The sequence below is a fragment of the Ranitomeya imitator genome, chromosome 3 (genome assembly GCF_032444005.1).
Source record: "Ranitomeya imitator isolate aRanImi1 chromosome 3, aRanImi1.pri, whole genome shotgun sequence".
In the NCBI taxonomy this organism is placed as follows: domain Eukaryota; kingdom Metazoa; phylum Chordata; class Amphibia; order Anura; family Dendrobatidae; genus Ranitomeya; species Ranitomeya imitator.
In genome coordinates, this window is record NC_091284.1 from 453,668,389 (window position 1) to 453,692,233 (window position 23,845).

Genomic DNA, 23,845 nt, shown 5'->3' on the forward strand with positions numbered 1-23,845 from the left:
TGTCCTCTGCTTTTTCCAAGATGTCATCTAGGGTGGAACCGAACAGAAATTCTCCTTCGCAGGGGATGGTACACAGTTTTGTTTTTGTTTGCAGGTCGCCTGGCCAATTCTTAAGCCAGAGGGCGCGCCTGGCCGCATTAGCAAACACTGCTGCTCTGGCGGATAGCCTGATGGAGTCGGCCGAGGCATCAGCTAGGAAAGCCGCGGCCCCTCTCATTACTGGTAATATGTTCAGCATTGAGTCCCGGGAAGTTTTCCCCTTTAATTGACCCTCTAGTTGGTTCAGCCAAATCATCAGGGAGCGTGAAGTACATGCTGCTGCTACTGCCGGCTTCAGGCCTCCTCCCGCTGCCTCCCAGGAGCCTTTGAGAAAGGCATCTGCCTTCTTGTCCATAGGGTCTTTTAGGACCCCCATGTCCTCAAACGGGAGGGCAAATTTTTTTGAGGCTTTAGCAATTGCTACGTCTAATTTGGGGGCCTTCTCCCAAAAGGAGCAGGATTCCTCCTCGAAGGGGTATTTCCTTTTTGGAGTTAAAAGAGTCTTTCTCATGGGCTTCTTCCATTCTTTCTTAATTAAGGCTGCTATTGCTTCGTTAAGAGGAAAAGCTCTTCTCTTTTTCTGTTCCAGGCCCCCAAACATGATGTCTTGTACCGATTTTTTAGGGTGGGAGTCTACCAAACCCATGGTACTTCTCACGGCTTTTATGAGGCCATCAGTATCCTCTAGAGGGAAACAGTTATGTCCCCCCGAGGAAGAAGTAGACGATGAAGATGAGGTGGAGGAGTTGGAGGACACTGAACTCTCACTATCGCTTTCGGATTTTGAGACTGGAGATGGGGACCTGTGTCTGGTCTTTCTCCTTTTTTTCCCACTTTTTAGTGATCTGAAGGTGTCCTCCACTTGCTCCTTAATCAGGCTTTTAAGATCTGTTGCAAACCCAGGAAGGTTTTCAGATACAGTCTGCTGAATGCAAGTATTGCATAGTCTCTTATCCCATGTAGGTGGAAGATCCTCTCTACAGATGGCACAACTTTTGTGCTTAGTTTTGCCTACGCTTTTCCTCCCCTAAAAGAGACAAATAACAATCTTACTGTCTCTGACATTCACGAAGATCCACTTACCACCTCCAGGACCCATAAATACCGGTTGGGGATTCTCTGCCTCTGGCTTTTTCCCCGATGCCGTACTGGACTCCTTACTGTGTTGGGACCTTTGGCGTTCTTTGCTGGTGTCCTGGTGCCCTTTCTGCTGTCGCCTTTTTTGCTGCTGCTGCTGCTGTGGCGACGCTACAGGTGGAGGTGACTCGGGCTGAGGTGATGTTGGGTCGCTCATACTGCTGCTGGTCTGCGGATGCTGCCTTAACACTCGGCTGAGCTGGCGCTGCGGCACTATTAGCTCTTGAGGCTCCTGCTTATTACTGCAGAGCCACTGGGAGGATGTGGATTCCTCTATTTAAACCCTCCCGCCGCTTTGCTTTTTTTTTTTTTTTTTTTTTTTTTGCACTTGCGCAGTAGCGCCTGCTCCACGGAGAGGAGCGCCGAACGCCGGCGCCTGCGCATTAAGCCCGGCGCCCGCATGAGCCCACATACCGCGCCAAGCGCCCTAGCGGTAACTCCGCCGGCGCCTGCGCAGATCGCGCCAGGCGCCCGAGCGGAAGCCCCACCGGCGCCTGCGCAAACCGCGCTAAGCGCCCAAGTGGAAGCCCCGCCGGCGCCTGCGCAGACCGCGCCCAGCGCTCGAGCGGCGATCCGCCGGCGCCTGCGCGGAAGCGTCCTAACCTTGCGAGACCAGCTTAGATCCCGGGCATGCGCCGAACTTTCAAGATGGCGCCCGGGAAGCAGATATGGCGCTGCTGACCGGCGCCCCCGGTCCTATGCAGTCCCTATAGCGCGTTACTCTGCACGCCCGATGGCGGTGCAGCGTGCAGACTTATGCTTGTTTTAGGGAGGGTCGCGCTGCACCTCCCACAACCACAGAGGGACCCCCCTGGATGTTGCCGCTGCTGCATCTTACCTGGGGAGGTGACCGCGAACTCCTTGTCACCTCCCCAGCACACCCTGTCGGCCCACTGGCTCCCAGCGGTGGCGCTTCGGGTCACCACCCTAGCCGAGGCAGAGGGACCCCAGCTGCCTGAATCGGACTGGTTGGCCCCGGAATTCCAACGTCGAACTGGTAAGTCCGTAGGTCTCCCATCAAGGACAGGAAACCAACTGATGCAGGAGAGTGGTACCGCCTTTTTAACCGTAGGTTTCCTGTCCTTGGTGGGCGGATCCCCTCTCTCCGTGGTGCCGTCATGGGCGATCAGAGAAAAACGCATGCGTTTTTAATTTTAAATATAGGAAAATTGAACGCATGCGTTTAAATGCGTTACAAACGCAACGGCAAAAAACGCAAATGTGAAACCAGCCTAACACAGACAAATAATGCAAAGATTGATTTAATTTATCCCCTTATCTGATTTCAGGTGAGATTTTCTTTTTGCTCACAGTTGTTTTGTCGCCACAGGTGAGTTTGAACTAAAGTTTTTCACATGCTTGAAAAAGTTGTTTACCCACAATTTTGCACAGGTGCCATCAATTTTTGTTAGGCTAATTTTGGGGGTTTTGTCTGACATTTTGTATAATTTGCCTTTTTTTCTGTTGTTTCAATACACACAAGAAATAATCATTTATATAACAAAACATGTATAATTGTAATAATTTTCTTTGAGAAATATTTCATTTTCTGGAAGAATTTCAAGGGTGGCAACATTTCAGACATGACTGTATATTGTCATATTGTTTCAGGGAAGATGCTGATAACGATGACAAAAGACGTGATTGACTGATGACCGAGCGTGTAGCGGCTGATTGTTGCCATGTTTGCAATGATTTGGAATGAGTGTTCATACTAACACTATTGTGCCCTATTAACCCATGTAAAAGGGTCTTAGCGAGTCACATTACAACAGTGGCCTTGTCAGTAACATCACAGAATAGAACTAGAACGCGTTGTGGTTGAAATCGATCATCCTCTACACAGGGTGTAAAATGGCCATAGACATGAGATGAAAGTCGGCTAAACCAGCCAATCTTGAAGTGACCAGACAACCTATGAGCATGGGGGCACCAGACTTTCTCATGAAGTAATCTGAATGATTGCTATGGAACACCACTTTAGCAGCACCAAATTTTATACTCATGAGAATGTCAATATATACGATACATGTATATATTAGAACATATGAATAAAGTGGCACATTTAAATTATGTTAGAGGGGAAAAGAACCTTGTGCTGGACCTTGTATGATCCAGAGCAGAGCATGAAGTTCAGCAATTTTCTGATATACTTTATGATTTATGGGAGATGCACACGGCTGTTTTCTCTCCATTTAAGAAAAATGGTCCAATTATTCTGATCACAGTGGCATCAGTTTTTCTCAGAGGTGGAGAGTTACAGTATATCATAAAAGTGAGTACACCCCTCAATTTTTTTTTAAACATTTTATTGTATCTTTTCATGGGACAATACTGAAGATATGACCTTTGATATAAGGTACATTAGTCAGTGTACAACTTTCATAATAGTGTAAATTTGGTGTGTCCTCTAAATAACTCAGCAAAAAGCCATTAATGTCTAAACTGCTGGCAACAAAAGTGAGTACACCCTAAGTAAAAATGGCCAAATTGTGCCCAATAAGCCATTTTCCCTTCCAGGTGTTATGTGACTCATTACTGTTACAAGGTGTCAGATGTGAATGGGGAACAGGTGTGGTGAATTTGGCGTTATCGCTCTCACATTCCCTCATACTGGTCACTGGAAGTTCAACATGGCCAAGGACTCTCTGAGGATGTGACAAAATAGAATTGTTCCTCTACATATAGTCTAGGCTGTAATAATAATAATCTTTATTTTTATATAGCGCTAACATATTCCGCAGCGCTTTACATTTTGCACACATTATCATTGCTGTCCCCGATGGGGCTCACAATCTAAATTCCCTATCAGTATGTCTTTGGAATGTGGGAGGAAACCGGAGTGCCCGGAGGAAACCCACGCAAACACGGAGAGAACATACAAACTCTTTGCAGATGTTGTCCTTGGTGGGGTTTGAACCCAGGACTCCAGCGCTGCAAGGCTGCTGTGCTAACCACTGCGCCACCGTGCCGCCCATCGTAAGAAGATTGCCGACACCCTGAAACTGAGCTTCAGCATGGTGGCCAAGACCATATAGCGATTTATCAAGACAAGAAACTGTATTAAAAAAAAAAAATTTCTACACCTCTATTTTGTATCAGTTAAAAACAGATGAAACTAGGTAGGAGCTCTGAAGGTCAAAGTATGTCCTCAAAGTTCCACGATTCCCCACAGACTTTAGTGGCCTAGTCTGATCTGCAGAACGGGTGGGAATGGGACATGTTGGAAGTCTCTGGGATTGGAAACACAGATCCGTCTCTGGCTGATGTGTGTACAGATCAATGAAGCACTATGGCTAAGTGTGCTGTCCGAGAACCTGGATGGAGTCATGGCTGTGTCAGAGCAGCCTAAAAGAGAGCTCTGGAGAAGTCAACAAGCAGATTCTCAGTCAGTGTCCACTCACCGACAGGATAATAGGTATTAGTCATACCGGTAATTATGTTTCCAGGAGTCCATACTGACAGCACCCCGGAGGACGTCCTCCTCCTCCTCGCAGGGACAGGAAACACACGAGAGTTCAAATATCCGGTTCCACCCACCGATCCTCAGTGTTGTAACAAGAACCAAAACATGGAATAATGCAAATAAAATTTTAATGACTTAATTACATTACAAAATAATATATAGGCACAATTCTGAATATACCGGAGTTTATTACATACATGGGGGGGAACTACCGGAGCTGTCAGTATGGACTCCTGGAAACATAATTACCGGTATGACTAATACCTATTTTCCAGGACGTCCCTCCTGACAGCACCCCGGAGAGTACCAAAGGACCTCCTCAGGGTGGGATTACCGCTTGGAGGACCTTCCTCCCAAAAGCCGTGTGCTGACCGGAAGTTACATCAAGTTTATAATGTCTACAGAAAGTGTCAGCCCTGGCCCACGTTGCGGCCTTACAGATCTGTTCTACCGAAGCTCCCGCACGCTCCGCCCAGGAGGCAGAAACACCACGGGTAGAATGAGCTTTTAAACCTGAAGGGGGAGAGATACTTTCTGACCTATAAGCGTCTGAGATCACATTAGTGATCCAACGTGTGATAGAGGCCTTAGAGGCCTTCTTACCCTTATTCTTTCCCCGAACAGAATGAAAAGGTTTGGATCTAAACGCCAAGATTCTGTGGCTTTTAAGTAGTCTAATACCCCTTGCCTAACATCCAGAGAATGGAGGGCCCTTTCTTTGTCGTTAGCTGGATTACTGCAAAATGAAGGGAGAATAATTTCCTGATTTCTATTTTTAGTAGAGGCTACCTTCGGGATAAAGGCTGGATCTAGTTTCAGGATTAGGCAGTCTTCCCTGATCTGTAGGCAAGGATCTCTGATACAAAGAGCCTGAATCTCTCCAACCCTCTTAGCCGTAGTGATCGCCACTAAAAAAGCTATTTTACGAGTGAGAATAGGAATAGGCATATTATCCCCCGAAGAGTAGACGCCCTTGCATAGGGCCCTAAGAACCAAGTTAAGGTCCCCGGATGGAGACAGCTGTCTAATGGAGGGACGCATTCTCTGAGTGGCCCTAATGAACCTTATTATCCATGGGTGAGATGCCAAAGGGTAATCCAGGAATGAACTCAGCGCGGACACCTGGACCTTCAATGTGCTGGGACGAAGACCCAAATTAAACCCATTCTGTAGAAAGTCTAAGATACCCGGGATGTCCGGCGAGTCTGATACAACGTCAGACCTGCCTCTCTCTAGACAAAAGCGTTTCCAGATCTTACTGTAGATGGCTGAGGTAACTGGTTTTCTACTACCCTGGATAGTAGATATGACCTGGTCTGACTAGCCTTTTGACTTCAGGATGTCCCTTTCAGGATCCAGGCTGAAAGACGGAGTTTGCTTGGGTCTGGGTGATACACTGGACCCTGGTGAATGACCTTCCCTCTGATGGGCAATTCGACTGGATTGTCGATTGCTAGAGTCCCCAGCACTGGAAACCAGCTCCTTCTTGGCCAATGCGGTACGATCAGTATGACTGCCGCCTGATCTTCCTTGATCTTTCGTAGTACAGCGGGAATTAACGCCAGTGGTGGAAATGCGTATGACAGAGGTTGATCCCATCGCTGGCTCTGAGCATCTACCCCTTCTGGTAAATCCGAGGGGTTCAGGGAGAAGAATCTTGGGGTCTTCGCGTTCCTCCTGCTTGCAAATAAGTCGATGTTGGGAGTTCCCCATCTGAGACAATCTTCGAAATATGCTCTGCTCCAATTCCCACTCTGTTGGACACAGGTTCCGCCTGCTTAGGTAATCTGCTACAACATCGCTGTTATGGATAGCACTGTGTCTTCTGCCCAGCTGAAGATCATCTCTGCTAGGTCCTGCAGTGGTTGATATCTTGGTCCTCCCTGATGGTTCAGGAATGAGACTGTTGTTACGTTGTCTGAGAATATTCTTACGTGACAATCTGAGAGACTGAGCTGATTGTGTTTTAATGCTTGCCATACGGCGTAGAGTTCTCTGAAATTGGACGATCTGTTTTTTAATACTTTCTGGCCACCTGCCTTGCAAAATTCTGCCTTGTAGATGAGCTCCCCAGCCCCATGCGCTGGCGTCCGTAGTAATCACTACGTAAGGGGAAGTGATCCACAGAACTCCCACCTTTAGATTTTTTGATCGCATCCACCAGATGAGAGATCTTCGAGTTGGACCCGTCAGCCTTAATGGAGCCTCTAGTGATGACTGACGTCAATCCCAGGTGGTCAAGATCTGCTTTTGTAGCTGTCTTGAATGCGCCTGTGCCCATCTGACGCATGGTATACAGGCAGTCATTAGGCCTAGAACCTTCATAGCTGTCCTTATGGAAATTCGATGTTCCAACAGGTATCGGACTCGAGTCTGAATTATCATTCTCTTGAAGTCGGGTAATAAAGATATTCTGCGTCTGGAGTCCAGAAGCACCCCCAGGAAGGTTTTCCTCTGTTCTGGTACGAGATCGGATTTCTGCCAGTTTATCACCCATCCGAGATGTCTCATTAGAGCAATAGTCTGCTCTGTGTGATCTTCTAGAAGCTTTACGGAATCTGCCACGAGAAGGAAATCGTCTAAATACGGAATTATTATGATGCCTTGATTCCTTAGAAAGGCCACCATCTCTGATACAAGCAGGGGTGGATTAAGGGTAGCCAGGGCCCCGGGCTGTTCACACACTGTGGGGCCCCCCCGGTCATGTGACGGGGGTCATGATATACCCGAACCAGATTATTCCAGAAAAATGGCCGGGCCCTACTCTACTGTAACCTATTAAATATTTGTTAAAATCTGCAATACAATTTAGGTATATCTTGACCAATATCACCACATACAAGGCACAAATACCACCGCAGCATGACCAGACTACAAATTACAACCACAGTGATCGAATAATATCACATACAAGGAACAAATACCACCGCACCATGTCAAGACCACATATTACCACTTGGTGACCAAATAGCACATACAAGGGACAAATACCACCGCACCATGTCAAGACTACATATTACCACTTGGTGACCAAATAGCACATACAAGGGACAAATACCACAACACCATTTCCAGACCACATATTACCACCACATAGTGACTGAATACTACAATACTGATCAGTAATAAAAAAATTAAAAAAAAAAAAACACAATACTATCACCATAAGTGCCAGTATTCACAGGAGATCTGTACTTAGTATGCAGTGTCTGTGTAGAGGTAATACAGTGATCACTGGTGACAGTGTACACAGGACCTCTGTATATAGTATACAGTGTATAGTGTCAGTGTATAGGTAACACTGACTCACCAGTGACGTCTCTAGGTGAAGTCCTTCATCTTTCATCCAGCACAGACCGCCATCATTTCTCGTTTCTGCAGGAAATAACACAGTTATCTCGAGCTCCGCTTGCAGAACACATTACTTAATTTTTCACAACTTCTACATTACACCACATGAAGAAAAAAAGGCGATATAGTGTCACTCTGCACAGTAACAGGACCACCCCCCCATTTAAAACAGTATACTCAAAAAATAAAAGAAAAACACAGCACTGCAGTAATAATATCCCTTAATTAGCCTCTATGGTAATAATATCCCCCATCCTGTCTCATTCCTGGCTCCAGCCAAATGTTCTCCCATCCTGCACTCATGAGTATCCATCCTGCCCCATGATCCAATCCTGCCCCATGATCCAATCCTGCCCCATGTCTTTCATTCTACCCCGTGTCTCCAATCATGCCCCGTGTCTATTCTGCCCATGCCTCCAGTCCTGCCCCCAGTGTGTCCAGCAATCTGCCCCAGTGTGTCCAGCATATTACCCCAGTGTGTCCAGCATATTACCCCCAGTGTGTCCAGCATATTACCCCCAGTGTGTCCAGCATATTACCCCCAGTGTGTCCAGCATATTACCCCCAGTGTGTCCAGCATATTACCCCCAGTGTGTCCAGCATATTACCCCCAGTGTGTCCAGCATATTACCCCCAGTGTGTCCAGCAATCTGCCCCAGTATGTCAAGCATATTTCCCCCAGACAGTGTGTCCAGCATATTACCACCAGTGTGTCCAGCAATCTGGCTCAGTGTCTCCAGCATTGCCCCAGTGTCTCCAGCATTGCCCCAGTGTCTCCAGCATTGCCCCAGTGTCTCCAGCATTGCCCCAGTGTCTCCAGCATTGCCCCAGTGTCTCCAGCATTGCCCCAGTGTCTCCAGCATTGCCCCAGTGTCTCCAGCAATCATCTCCCCCAGTGTGTCCAGCATATTACCCCCAGTGTGTCCAGCAATCTGCCCCAGTGTCTCCAGCATTGCCCCAGTGTCTCCAGCAATCTGCCCCAGTGTCTCCAGCAATCTGCCCCAGTGTCTCCTGCATTGCTCCCCCCCCAGTGTCTCCTACATTGCCCCCCCCAGTGTGTCCAGCAATAGCAAATGCAATCATTTGAGGCCCCCAGTCCCGACTGTGTCCTCCTCCAGCATCATTGCCCCAGTGTGTCCAGCAATCATCTGCCCAGCCAGTCCCCAGACTGTGTCCTCCAGCATTTCCCCCCCCCCCCCAGTGTGTCCAGCAATAGCAAATGCAATCTTTGGGGCCCCCAGTCCCGACTGTGTCCTCCTCCAGCATCATTGCCCCAGTATGTCCATTGTACAGCAATCATCTGCCCAGCCAGTCCCCAGAGACTGTGTCCTTCCGCATTGCCCCCCCCTAGTGTCTCCTGCATTGCCCCCCCAGTGTCTCCTGCATTGCCCCCCCAGTGTCTCCTGCATTGCCCCCCCAGTGTCTCCTGCATTGCCCCCCCCAGTGTCTCCTGCATTGCCCCCCCCAGTGTCTCCTGCATTGCCCCCCCCAGTGTCTCCTGCATTGCCCCCCCAGTGTCTCCTGCATTGCCCCCCCCCCCCAGTGTCTCCTGCATTGCCCCCCCAGTGTCTCCTGCATTGCCCCCCCAGTGTCTCCTGCATTGCCCCCCCCAGTGTCTCCTGCATTGCCCCCCCCAGTGTCTCCTGCATTGCCCCCCCCAGTGTCTCCTGCATTGCCCCCCCCCAGTGTCTCCTGCATTGCCCCCCCCCAGTGTCTCCTGCATTGCCCCCCCAGTGTCTCCTGCATTGCCCCCCCAGTGTCTCCTGCATTGCCCCCCCAGTGTCTCCTGCATTGCCCCCCCAGTGTCTCCTGCATTGCCCCCCCCAGTGTCTCCTGCATTGCCCCCCCCAGTGTCTCCTGCATTCCCCCCCCCCAGTGTCTCCTGCATTGCCCCCCCAGTGTCTCCTGCATTGCCCCCCCAGTGTCTCCTGCATTGCCCCCCCAGTGTCTCCTGCATTGCCCCCCCAGTGTCTCCTGCATTGCCCCCCCCAGTGTCTCCTGCATTGCCCCCCCCCAGTGTCTCCTGCATTGCCCCCCCCCAGTGTCTCCTGCATTGCCCCCCCCAGTGTCTCCTGCATTGCCCCCCCAGTGTCTCCTGCATTGCCCCCCCCCAGTGTCTCCTGCATTGCCCCCCCCAGTGTGTCCAGCAATAGCAAATGCAATCATTTGAGGTCCCCAGTCCCGACTGTGTCCTCCTCCAGCATCATTGCTGCCCCCCCAGACCCAGTGTGTCCAGAAATCAGACTGCCCCAGTCCCAGACTGTGTCCTCCTGCTCCCAGCATTCTGCCCCCCCCCCCCCCCCATCCATCCCCAGTGTCCGCCTCCTCCGCTCCGCCTCCACCGTTAGGTTATAAAAAAAAAAAAAAAAAAGAAAATTCTCCAGTCCTCACCTTACCAGCGATCCAGGCGGTGAGCTCCCTCCAGCAGCGCCGCCAGGGGCCCGGTGAGCAGATGAGACGGGGCCGATGCGGGCCCCCTCTCTGCCCACCGGGTCCGGGGGGGCTCCCGGCACGGAATGGCAGTGAGAGTGACGGCACGGCAGGGGCACGGCGGCCGGCCGCACGGGCCCGGCACATAAGGAGGAGGAGGTTAACGCGTCGGCGCGTGCGCGTCGCCACTGCGGCGCCGGCAACAACAGCAGTCTGACAGGGGCGGGCGGCTGGTGACTCACGGCCGGGGGTGCCACTGTGTGTCACTGACCGTGACTCACTGTGCTGTCATATGATGCGAATCAATCATGCGAGTAATGCCCTGAATGATGGCGGCGGCCGGCGGTCAATCTGTGCGGCAGCCCAGGGCCCCCCCACACCACTGGGCCCTGGGCTACCGCCCAGATTGACCCTCTTATAATCCGCCCCTGGATACAAGCTTGGTAAAAATACGAGGAGCGGAAGCCAGACCGAAGGGGAGGCCTTGAAATTGAAAATGGCAGATCCGAGATGGCAGAGCTACTGCAAATCTCAGCAGGTTCTGAGATAAAGGATGTACTGGGACCTGGTAGTAGGCCCTTTTTAGGTCGATAGTGCACATGACCGCGTTTTGATTTACAGGTCCTTCTCAAAAAATTAGCATATAGTGTTAAATTTCATTATTTACCATAATGTAATGATTACAATTAAACTTTCATATATTATAGATTCATTATCCACCAACTGAAATTTGTCACGTCTTTTATTGTTTTAATACTGATGATTTTGGCATACACCTCCTGATAACCCAAAAAACCTGTCTCAATAAATTAGCATATCAAGAAAAGGTTCTCTAAACGACCTATTACCCTAATCTTCTGAATCAACTAATTACGGTAACTCTAAACACATGCAAGATACCTGAGGCTTTTATAAACTCCCTGCCTGGTTCATTACTCAAAACCCCCATCATGGGTAAGACTAGCGACCTGACAGATGTCAAGAAGGCCATCATTGACACCCTCAAGCAAGAGGGTAAGACCCAGAAAGAAATTTCTCAACAAATAGGCTGTTCCCAGAGTGCTGTATCAAGGCACCTCAATGGTAAGTCTGTTGGAAGGAAACAATGTGGCAGAAAACGCTGTACAATGAGAAGAGGAGACCGGACCCTGAGGAAGATTGTGGAGAAGGACCGATTCCAGACCTTGGGGAACCTGAGGAAGCAGTGGACTGAGTCTGGTGTGGAAACATCCAGAGCCACCGTGCACAGGCGTGTGCAGGAAATGGGCTACAGGTGCCGAAATGGGCTACAGAGAAGCAGCACTGGACTGTTGCTAAGTGGTCCCAAGTACTTTTTTCTGATGAAAGCAAACTTTGCATGTCATTCGGAAATCAAGGTGCCAGAGTCTGGAGGAAGACTGGGGAGAAGGAAATGCCAAAATGCCTGAAGTCCAGTGTCAAGTACCCACAGTCAGTGATGGTGTGGGGTGCCATGTCAGCTGCTGGTGTTGGTCCACTGTGTTTCATCAAGGGCAGGGTCAATGCAGCTAGCTATCAGGAGATTTTGGAGCACTTCATGCTTCCATCGGCTGAAATGCTTTATGGAGATGAAGATTTCATTTTTCAGCACGACCTGGCACCTGCTCACAGTGCCAAAACCACTGGTAAATGGTTTACTGACCATGGTATTACTGTGCTCAATTGGCCTGCCAACTCTCCTGACCTGAACCCCATAGAGAATCTGTGGGATATTGTGAAGAGAAAGTTGAGAGACGCAAGACCCAACACTCTGGATGAGCTTAAGGCCGCTATTGAAGCATCCTGGGCCTCCATAACATCTCAGCAGTGTCACAGGCTGATTGCCTCCATGCCACGCCGCATTGAAGCAGTCATTTCTGCCAAAGGATTCCCGACCAAGTATTGAGTGCATAACTGAACATTATTATTTGATGGTTTTTTTGTTTGTTATTAAAAAACACTTTTATTTGATTGGATGGGTGAAATATGCTAATTTATTGAGACAGGTTTTTTGGGTTATCAGGAGTTGTATGCCAAAATCATCAGTATTAAAAGAATAAAAGACCTGACAAATTTCAGTTGGTGGATAATGAATCTATAATATATGAAAGTTTAATTGTAATCATTACATTATGGTAAATAATGAAATTTAACACTATATGCTAATTTTTTGAGAAGGACCTGTATAAGAGGGATTGCAGAACGAATGGATTCCATGCGGAACCTTTTGTATCTCACCCAATGGTTCAAAGGTTTTAAATTTATTATGGTGCGGGTGTCGCCAGATGGCCGAGCGATAGTAAAAAGGGAAGAGTAGTGACCTTTCCCCAACTCTGACTGAGGGACAGGAATTATTACCTCTGTCCTGATCATTTCCTGTAAGTCTTTTAATATGGCCGAATCTGCCACGATTAGCGTAGGAGTAATGTACCTTTCTGGGGGAGGGGAATAAAGTTCTATACTGTAACCCTCGGATACAGTACTGAGAACCCACTGATTTTGCGTAATTTGCGCCCAATTTCCTGCAAACTTCCGAAGCCTCCCCCCGATACAAGTGGCGTCATGAAAACTTGTTCTTATAGGCAGGGTTAAAGAAAGAACCTCTGTTCCTACTACTCTGTCCCCGGGAGCCTCTGTAGGATCCTCTGCTGGACCGACCCTGACCCCCAGATTTTTTAGTCGCGACCGGGGGAGCAGCGGGGTTTCCCTTATCCTAGACAACATAAGATAGGGAGAATAGGCTAGATGGAACGAGGGATCTCCTGGATACAAGGGGTATACTGCCCAGGGCAGACTTACCCCCTCCTCGACGTTTCTTTCTTCCATAGCATGTAGCAGATGGTGAAGCCTCCTCCTCAGGTGCTGGACGCTAGCGCAGTAGCGACCGCTCTGTTGGCTTTCTCCCGCTGGAGCGTCTGCTTTACTGCTCATAGAACGCCACCGGAAGTGATGTTCTGCCGTCTCCGATGAGACCGGAAGTGACGCGACTCCCCATACGCGGAAGTGCCGCCGCTGTAGCGTCTCCAAACCTGCGCTCGCTGCCAAAGGGAGACGCTGATGGATCGTTGCCGCGTCCTGAACCCAGAGCCTCCCACCGGGAGGAGCGGTTCGATCCTGGAGCCTCGTCCGCTCCGGGCCTTTGGGGTAGAGGGACTCCCCTCCGGGGAGTTTCGACCCTGGGCCGCTTAACACGAGAAAGGTTTGGAGGACCCACCCGATCCTCCTGAGCCCGGTAAGCCTGCGGCTTCTCTGCGTGTGTCCCTCCGTGCAGGGACAGGAAAAACACTGAGGATCGGTGGATGGAACCGGATATTTGAACTCTCGTGTGTTTCCTGTCCCTGCGAGGAGGACGTCCTCCGGGGTGCTGTCAGGAGGGACGTCCTGGAAAAAGAGATATTGAAAATAGTGTAATCATTATATTCAAGATGTCATCAGAGTGCGGTTCCGTTTTTTTTTTTCAGGGAACCATAGACTTGAATGGGCGAGTGCCATCAGATTCTCGGATCAAAATCGGTCTCTGATTTTTACCTTGGACCACTCACTCCAAGGGAAAAAAAGAAAAATCAAAAGTGTGCACAGAATATCAGAGGTATCCATGAAAACCATGGAAAACACTCGTCCAACAATCCGTGGTGTGCACGAGCCTTTGTCAGCTTCCGTTCACGGACAGAGACATCTTGAATATAACGAGTACACTATTCTCGACATCTCGTTATCCAGTCAGTGAGTGGACACTGAAAATCTATTTGTTGACCGTACCTGTGTCAGAACAGCACATGAACACAGAGTTTCATTGATTTGTACACACATCAGTTTTAAAATCAGACCTGTGTATCCAATCCGGAGACTCATGGCATGTCCTATTCTCATCTTTTTAGCGGACTAGACTAGGGAGCTTCAGGAAACTTTGAGGACATACTTTTTACTTCAGAGATCATTCCTAGCTTCATTTGTTATTAACTGATACATTACCGAGGGTGCAGTCTCACACCGTGTGCCGCACGATTTTTTTTTACCAAAGAGCACACAGACCGCTAAGTATGTCCTATCCTCACTATTGGATCAGAACGGGGCATGCCCCGAGTTTCACCGATTCCATCTTCGGACCCGTCATTTTCATGGGTGTGTGAATGGACCTGTGAGACTATGAGTGCTGTCCAATAATGGATGAGTGAACGCACCCTAGAGTCATTGGATAAATGAAAGGTTCTGATAATCTACTGAAAAACTGAAGCAACTAGGGTGACACCTGAGAAAAGAAAATCCTTCCGTGTCTCTCGGACGGTAATTGTTATTGATCTGGTCGGACTTTCTGGATAGAAAGAATTGCACCATTTACTGACAATAACGAGATCTCGAAATCAGAGAGCAATGGAAACAGTACCTGACCTGGTTGCATAACATGGCTTCTAGAAAGGCGTCCCTAGTGCCTGGTGTAAGTATATGACCGGCAGCATAAAGATCACTTGTCGGAAAGGTCTGCTGCAATGAATGGAAACTGAGCTGTCGTTTTACAGCATGACAGAGCAGCCGTACTATGTACTATGACGACAGTGACAACCCACGTCCTCCCAGTGTCACAAGTCCGAACTGTAAGGCCTCGCTCAGACGGCAGTTACCGGACGGCCCAACTGTCATCGGTGTTGTGGTCTGATGCTCCTCAGTGCGTCCTCCGCGTGTCACTTGTTACCATCAGTGACTTTCTTCTATAAAATAAATTACTCAGCTTCTCCTATCCATTGTGATGGTAAAGGGGATACTGGGGACTTTGTAAAAAATAAGAGTGTGTAAGCACTAACACTGCCGCTTCTTGTGCCCGATGCCGTTCATCGGCACATACCTCTCCTGCTGGCAGCTACGCTGCGTCTGCCGTCCTCTTTTCCGCCCTCTTCTGTAGATGGAGTGCGATTGCCAACATCGTGTTGATTGACAGCTGGAGCCCCACTGTCTATTTGGGGGAGCTGGCTGTCAACCAGCATGACGTCAGCTGTCGCGCCACGTCTACAGAGCAGGGGTGAAAAGAAGCCACTGCTGTGTGGACATGACGTCAGCTGTCGCGCCACGTCTACGGAGCAGGGGTGAAAAGAAGCCACTGCTGTGTGGACATGACGTCAGCTGTCGCGCCACGTCTACGGAGCAGGGGTGAAAAGAAGCCACTGCTGTGTGGACATGACGTCAGCTGTCGCGCCACGTCTACGGAGCAGGGGTGAAAAGAAGCCACTGCTGTGTGGACATGACGTCAGCTGTCGCGCCACGTCTACGGAGCAGGGGTGAAAAGAAGCCACTGCTGTGTGGACATGACGTCAGCAGAGGCAGCTGGAGCATTCGGGGCACAACAGGCAGGTAGGTAGGTAGGTACGGTGCAATTACCTGCCTGTCAGTGCGTAGGCTTTAACAAAGTCCCGGCTATCCCCTGTAATCACAGACAACACTCTGCTGTCATCTGTGCGCTGCCCATAGTTCTCACAGTCTTGGGTGATCAGGATCTGTGACTCAGAGTAAGAAAAACGAAAAGCACAGATGGAGTCCGGCACGTCTGAATGCGGCCTTAGAGGACTTGTTCGCTCTTCCGACACATCAATCTTAGGAAACATTTGTGTCTTAAAATAATCATTCTGGAGCATCAGATTATAGAAACCTGCATAGTGACGTTCCTCCTCCAGGATCAGGCCGTGTTCACACGCGCAGATCTCACCGTCCATATACAGACCGCAAAGCCCAGACTGACGCATACGAGACTGGGAGCTCAGCCGACGCACGGTCAGTACTGGCACTGCGGTCACTTAACGGACCATGAAATACGCTGGTGTGAACCCAACTCAAATAGGAGGACCCTGGGTGTCACCGACGCGCCCCCACGACACTCTGCGCGCGCGCCTACAACCCCCTGGGTCAGGGACAGCACTGGGAGTGTGGGGACACCCACATGACAATTTAGTCAGCCATTCCCAGGAAGAACAGCAGAGGAGCCGCACCAGCTCCAATACCAGATGCCACACGCGCTGGCACCGCCATGGCGCTCCTTCCCACAACATTGCAAGTTTTCAAGAAACAAAATTCAGTTTGGCAGAAGTTACAAATAATGAAGCAGAATGTAAGAGCTGGAGAGCCCATGGGGTGAGGGCCACTAGTCCCAGCTGTCTATGCCCCGAGCAGAGTGAAGTCCACACTGCGCTTCCTGCTCTCACTGCTCCCTATGGCGCCCGCAGCAGTGTGGCAGAGCGCACAGGTGGGTGTCCGGGTACGTACCGGAGTAGATGCCGGGGGCACAGCAGCCCGTCACTGCCCGCAGCGCGACCACTCACACAGCCGTACGGGTCCCAGCAGCGGCATGCTCCCACCACAAGTCAGCAGGAAGAGCCGAGCAGTGGCTGAACGTGGGCGGCCCCAAGCGACGCCCCCCACTGGGCGCTAGACCAATAGCAAAAGAACGCTCACTTGTAACCACGCCTTTCATGGGAAGGGCTACGCTGGTCGACCACGCCTCTTCTCATCTTCTAGCTGAAATCACGTGACTTGTGGCATTAGTCAGGTCTCCCTCACTCTATGACGTACGCACAGGTTTGTCTACGGGCGGCCGTGAGTGCGCAGTGAGGCTCCCGTGTGGTGGGACTGCACATAGCCCAGGAGGCTTCTGTGAGAGCCACAAGTCCTGTTATGTACACGCTGCCCTGTTGTGGGGTTATTATGGCATGTAACCATATGGGACACTTTATACCGTGCCAGGAGCGTGTCCAGGGGGAGCAGCCGGGCATTTGCCCAGGGCACAGCGGGCATGGGGGTGCATTGAGACCCCTGATTAGACGTTTAGTGGGACCTGCTAGGCGGCTGCCGTCTGCTGCTCCCGGAGTGGGATTCAGAAAGCGTAACATGCCGGCGCTCAGCATTCAGTCATACAGGTGTCTTTCAGATGTGCGTACAATTGAAGCCCTTCCCGCTGGCACTTCTGGGTCTCTGAGCGCACTACTAAGGGCAGAGACAGACTGCCGTATAACTCGTGCGAGGATAGCATCGCACTGCACGGACTGGCCGGCACCTCTCCTGACCTGAGCGAGACAGTATGAGGTATTACTATGCAGCCGTCAAGCTCAGGTCTATAGAGCCATCAGCCAGTACGAGGTTTACAATGCGATTCTCGCACGAGAAATACGGCAGTCTCTGCCCTAACATAAGTCACAGCCGCATAGGCGGCAAGAACCAACGTTAGTAGGGGAAGCGTTGCAATGGAGCTGAAGAAAGAAGATTTATTGTAATGCAGGGGTGTCAAACTGCATTCCTCAAGGGCTGCAAACAGGTCATGTTTTCAGGATTTCCTTGTACTGCACAGGTGATAATTTAATCACCTACACACATCATGATTACAGCACCTTGTGCAATGCTAAGGAAATCTTGAAAACCCGCATGGTTTGCGTCCCTCGAGGAATGCAGTTTGACACCGCTGTTGTAATGGGCATTTTTGTGAGGGGACAGTATTTGGAGGGGACACAGTTTGAAGTATGGGTAGGGGTAAATATGTGAAGAAACAGTATCGCGAGTGGAAGGGGAGGTAATATTTTAGGAGAACGTATAGAGAGCAGGTGGGAATGTGTGAAGAGCAGAGGGGATGTGTGAAGAGACAGTATGGGGGCAAGGGGGATATGTGAAGAGACAGTATGGGGGCAAGGGGGATGTGTGAAGAGACAGTATGGGGGCAAGGGGGATGTGTGAAGAGACAGTATGGGGGCAAAGGGGATGTGTGAGGAGACAGTATGGGGAGCAAGAGTGATGATACAGTATGGGGGCAGGAGGATGTGTGACAATACAGGATGGGGGCAAGGGGTGAAGTGTGATGATACAGGATGGGGGCAGGAGGATGTGTGAGGAAACAGTATGGGAGACAGTATATGAGCCTGTGGGGGAATATGTGAGAAGACAGTATAGGGGCAGGGGGATGTGTGAGGATATATTATGGGGGACAGGGGCTATGAGTGAGGAGACAGTATGTGGAGTGTGGATGTTTGTCGAGACATCAAGGAGTGGGAAATGTGTGAGGACACAGTATAGAGGGGAGAAAAGTGAGTGGGCACAGTTTAGTATAGAGTTTGAGTAGTGTGGAGGGGGTAGTATAGAGAGGGAGCAGCTTGGCACAGTATCAAGAGATGTATTCACAAAATTTGCTCTATAGTGTTACTAAATGTCCCTCAAAAAAGGGAGACACTGTACCATACACATTAAGCTATATCACTAGAGGTGTGATCACAACCAAATAAATTGACCTCACCATGGTACAATATAAAATCACATTTATTAAAGTAATTAAAAACAACATATATAAGTGACAAACAAGGGTACTGGAACCACAGAAAGAGGGACTTTTCTACCATAGGTTACCCACAAATATTGTATGGACTATCACAAAAGTAAGAATGATATCTCACAAGGATGACATGCCTGTATGTGCTATGTGGTGCACATGCCCACCTGGCTATAATAATGTGTAAAACTAGATAGCTAAACGCTAGTATTCCTAGTTTCCCAGATAAGCCATGCACCCCCAAGAAAAGGCATGGACAACCGAAAGATGATAAAATATACCTGATCGTTGACCAAATAAGGGGGGTAAACCTCGGCGTCCCTCTGCCCCAGAGCAGAGGGACGCTGAGGTTTACCCCCCCCTTTTTTGGTCAACCAAAATTACAAAAAAAGGCGAAACCAAGGTAGCAGAACTAGCCCGATTATTAAGGGCAAACTCGGCCAATGGCAAGAAAGCCACCCAATCATCCTGATCAGCAGACACAAAGCATCTCAAATAAGTTTCCAAAGTCTGATTAGTTCGCTCGGTCTGGCCATTTGTCTGAGGATGAAATGCGGAAGAAAAAGACAAATCAATGCCCAGCCTAGCACAAAAGGCCCGCCAAAACCTAGAAACAAACTGGAAACCTCTATCGGACACAATATTCTCCGGAATGCCATGCAAACGAACCACATGCTGAAAAAACAACGGAACCAAATCAGAAGAGGAAGGCAATTTAGGCAAAGGTACCAAATGAACCATCTTAGAAAACCGGTCACAAACCACCCAGATAACCGACATCTTCTGGGAAACCGGAAGATCTGAAATAAAATCCATAGAAATATGCGTCCAAGGTCTCTCAGGGACCGGCAAAGGCAGAAGCAACCCACTAGCGCGGGAACAGCAAGGCTTAGCCCGCGCGCAAATCCCACAGGACTGCACAAAAGAACGCACATCCCGCGACAAAGAAGGCCACCAAAAGGACCTACCAACCAAATCTCTGGTACCAAAAATCCCAGGATGGCCAGCCAACACAGAACAATGAACCTCAGAAATCACTTTACTAGTCCATCTATCAGGAACAAACAGTTTCCCCACTGGACAGCGGTCAGGTTTATCAGCCTGAAATTCCTGAAGAACCCGTCGTAAATCAGGGGAGATGGCAGAAAGAACCACCCCTTCCTTCAGAATGCCAACCAGCTCAAGAACCCCAGGGGAATCAGGAAAAAAACTCCTAGAGAGGGCATCCGCCTTAACATTCTTAGTACCAGGAATGTACGAGACCACAAAATCAAAACGGGAGAAAAACAGGGACCATCGAGCCTGTCTAGGATTCAGCCGTTTGGCAGACTCAAGGTAAATCAGATTCTTATGATTGGTAAGGACCACAATACGGTGCTTGGCCCCCTCAAGCCAATGTCGCCACTCCTCAAATGCCCACTTCATAGCCAACAACTCCCGATTGCCGACATCATAATTGCGTTCCGCAGGCGAAAACTTCCGAGAAAAGAAAAGACACCTCGTCACAGCCGGAGGACTAAATACCCCTAAAGATAGAAATCGGAATACTGTCTTGCCTCAGAGAAAATCCCCAAAGGATAGACAGTCCCCCACAAATATTGGCGGTGAGTCGGAGAGGCAAAAACATACACAGGCAGAAAAAACAGGATTTAGCACAGGAGGCCACTCTAGCTGGATAGGACAGGATAGGACAGAGTTTTGTGCGGTCAGTATAAAACCCTTCAAAAATCCACAGCAGAATATTCAAAAAACTTCCTACATCTAACTAAAGATGTAGGAGCGTATATCTGCAACTCCAGGGAAACCAACCAGACTGAGAAAACACAGACACAGTCTAATCTGGACAAAAGACAAACAAACGAACAGTACTGAAAATAAGCACACTGCGTGTGTGCCACAGGAAAAGAAACAGACACTTATCTTTGCTGAACTGGCAGATAAGGAGAGGCCAGGCAGAGATCCAATACTTCCAAAGAAACATTGACAACTGGCAAGGGCTAAAGGATCCTGCACACCTAAATATCCCAGTCAGAATTGTAATTATCCGATACACCTGGCCAGGACTGCGAGTCAGAGACAACTGTATTCCCACCAACAACCACTGGAGGGAACCCAAGAGCAGAATTCACAACAGGTAATGGGAAGTATGTATGAGGAAAACTAAGAGGGGAACACCCATATGAAAAAGTGCTAAAGTGCATAGATATGAACAACCACGCATACAGGTCAGGTATAAAGAGGGCTAAAGGTAATAGTACCAAGGGTATTACCCTAGCACTGGTACCGAATATCCTAATAAAAGCACCTAAATAAAAGTGCCTGAAAATAGCGGGTTAATTAGCAGCTATGGAAAAACCTCCAAACATATTTACCGCAGATAGATAACATGAGACCTGTGGAGTGATGCCTTATTCTGTAGGATCTGCCAATAGGGAGGGGGAGTGCTGCCTTATTCTACAGTATCTGCCTATGAGGGGGAGTGATGCCTTATTCTATAGGATCTGCCTATAGGGAGGGGGGGAGTGCTGCCTTATTATACAGTATCTGCCTATGGGGGGGAGTGATGCCTTATTCTATAGGATCTGCCTATAGGGAGGGGGGAGTGCTGCCTTATTCTACAGTATATGCCTATAGGGGGGAGTGCTGCCTTATTCTACAGTATCTACCTATGGGGGGAGTGCTGCCTTATTCTACAGGATCTGCCTATGGGGGGGGAGTGCTGCCTTACTCTACAGGGTCTGCCTATGGGGGAAGTGCTGCCTTATATACAAGATCTGCCTATAGGGGGTGCTGCCTTATTGTACAGGATCTGCCTATGGGGGGAGTGCTGCCTTATTCTACAGGATCTGCCTATGGGGGGGGAGTGCTGCCTTATTCTATAGGCTCTACCTATGGGGGGAGTGTTGCCTTATTCTACAGTATCTGCCTATAGGTGGGAGTGATGCCTTATTCTACAGTATCTGCTTGTAGGGGGGTGCTGCCTTATTCTACAGGATCTGCCTATAGGGGGGAGTGCTGCCTTATTCTATAGGATCTGCCTATAGGGGGGGAGTGATGCCTTATTCTACAGTATCTGCCTATGGGGGGAGTGATGCCTTATTCTATAGGATCTGCCTATAGAGGGGGGGGGGTGCTGCCTTATTCTACAGTATATGACTATGGGGGGAGAGACGCCTTATTCTATAGGATTTGGCATCAAAGACCTCGCCCTTTCCTGGATCGCCTCGTACCTTTCCAACCGCACATTCAGCGTCTCCCACTCCCACACTACCTCCTCATCCCACCCTCTCTCTGTTGGAGTCCCCCAAGGCTCTGTTCTAGGACCCCTACTCTTCTCAATCTATACACTTGGCTTGGGACAACTCATAAAGTCCCATGGATTCCAGTACCACCTCTATGCTGACGACACTCAGATCTACCTCTCTGGCCCAGACGTCACCGCTCTGCTGTCCAGAATCCCAGAGTGCCTATCAGCCATATCCTCCTTCTTCTCCTCTCGCTTCCTCAAACTCAATGTGGACAAATCTGAACTCATCATCTTTCCTCCATCCCACAAATCTTCCTTACTTGACCTATCTATCGCAGTCAATGACATCATGCTTTCCCCTGTACCCGAAGTCCGCTGCCTCGGAGTAACCTTCGACTCTGCCCTGTCCTTCAAACCACACATCCAAGCTCTTTCCACCTCCTGTCGCCTCCAGCTCAAAAATATCTCCAGGATCCGTCCTTTCCTCAACCCCCAATCTACTAAAATGCTTGTGCACGCCCTCATCATTTCCCGCCTTGACTACTGCAACATCCTTTTCTGTGGCCTCCCTGCTAACACCCTTGCACCTCTCCAGTCCATCCTTAACTCTGCTACCCGACTAATCCATCTCTCTCCTCGCTACTCCTCCGCTTCCCCCCTCTGCAAATCTCTTCACTGGCTCCCATTCCCCCAGCGTATCCAGTTCAAATTGCTAATACTGACCTACAAAGCCATCCACAACCTGTCTCCTCCATATATCTCTGAACTTATCTCTCGATATCTTCCCTCACGTGACCTCCGGTCCTCCCAAGACCTCCTTCTCTCCTCCACACTTATTCGCTCCTCATCCAATCGCCTCCAAGACTTCTCCCGAATATCCCCCATCCTCTGGAACTCTCTGCCCCAACACGTCCGACTATCAACCACAGTCGGATCCTTCAGACGGAACCTGAAAACTCATCTCTTCAGGAAAGCCTACAGCCTGCACTGACACCGCTGCTGCCTCATCACCAACGAAGCTACCGCCTCACCAACACCGGAGCTACCGCCTCACCAACACCGGAGCTACCGCCTCACCAACACCGGAGCTACCGCCTCACCAACACCGGAGCTACCGCCTCACCAACACCGGAGCTACCGCCTCACCAACACCGGAGCTACCACCTCCCCAACACCGGAGCTGCCGCCTCATCACTATTGAAGCTACCGCCTCACCAACACCGGAGCTACCGCCTCACCAACACCGGAGCTACCGCCTCACCAACACCGGAGCTCCTGCAACCCTCAACCTACTGTCTCCTTCCCCATAATCCTGTAGAATGTAAGCCCGCAAGGGCAGGGTCCTCGCCCCTCTGTATCAGTCTGTCATTGTTAGTTTGTTTACTGTATGTGATATTTGTAACTTGTATGTAACCCCTTCTCATGTACAGCACCATGGAATCAATGGTGCTATATAAATAAATAATAATAATAATAGGATCTGCTTATAAGGAGGGGGGAGTGCTGCCTTATTCTACAGTATCTGCCTATAGGGGGAGAGTGCTGCCTTATTCTACAGTATCTGCCTATGGGGGGGAGTGCTGCCTTATTCTACAGTATCTGCCTATTGGGGGGGGAGTGCTGCCTTATTCTACAGAATCTGCCTGTGGGGGGGGAGTGCTGCCTTATTCTACAGGATCTGCCTATGGGGGGGGTGCTGCCTTATTCTACAGGATCTGCCTATGGGGGGTGCTGCCTTATACCACAGGGTCTGCCTATGGGGGTGCTGCTTTAAACTACAGGGTCTGCCTATAGGGGTGCTGCCTTGTGCTATATTGAGGACTATCTGGACATTATTAAATCTAAAGTGGGCAATTATTGTAATAGGGGAACTCAGGTTACTGTG

The 23,845-nt window shown here is 49.6% G+C and overlaps 1 protein-coding gene across 2 annotated transcripts in view; it reads right to left on the reverse strand.

Annotated features, from left to right (window-relative positions):
* The window catches only part of RFFL (ring finger and FYVE like domain containing E3 ubiquitin protein ligase), a 152,827-nt gene extending 136,018 nt beyond the window's left edge, over positions 1 to 16,809 (reverse strand). The window contains exon 1 of one of the 2 annotated variants that reach the window (XM_069757394.1): positions 16,670 to 16,809. The gene's annotated coding sequence lies outside the window, so the exon portion shown is untranslated. The remainder of the gene's footprint in view (positions 1 to 16,669) is intronic. The other variant, XM_069757393.1, reaches the window with a different exon arrangement.
* Between the last annotated feature and the right edge of the window lie 7,036 nt (positions 16,810 to 23,845).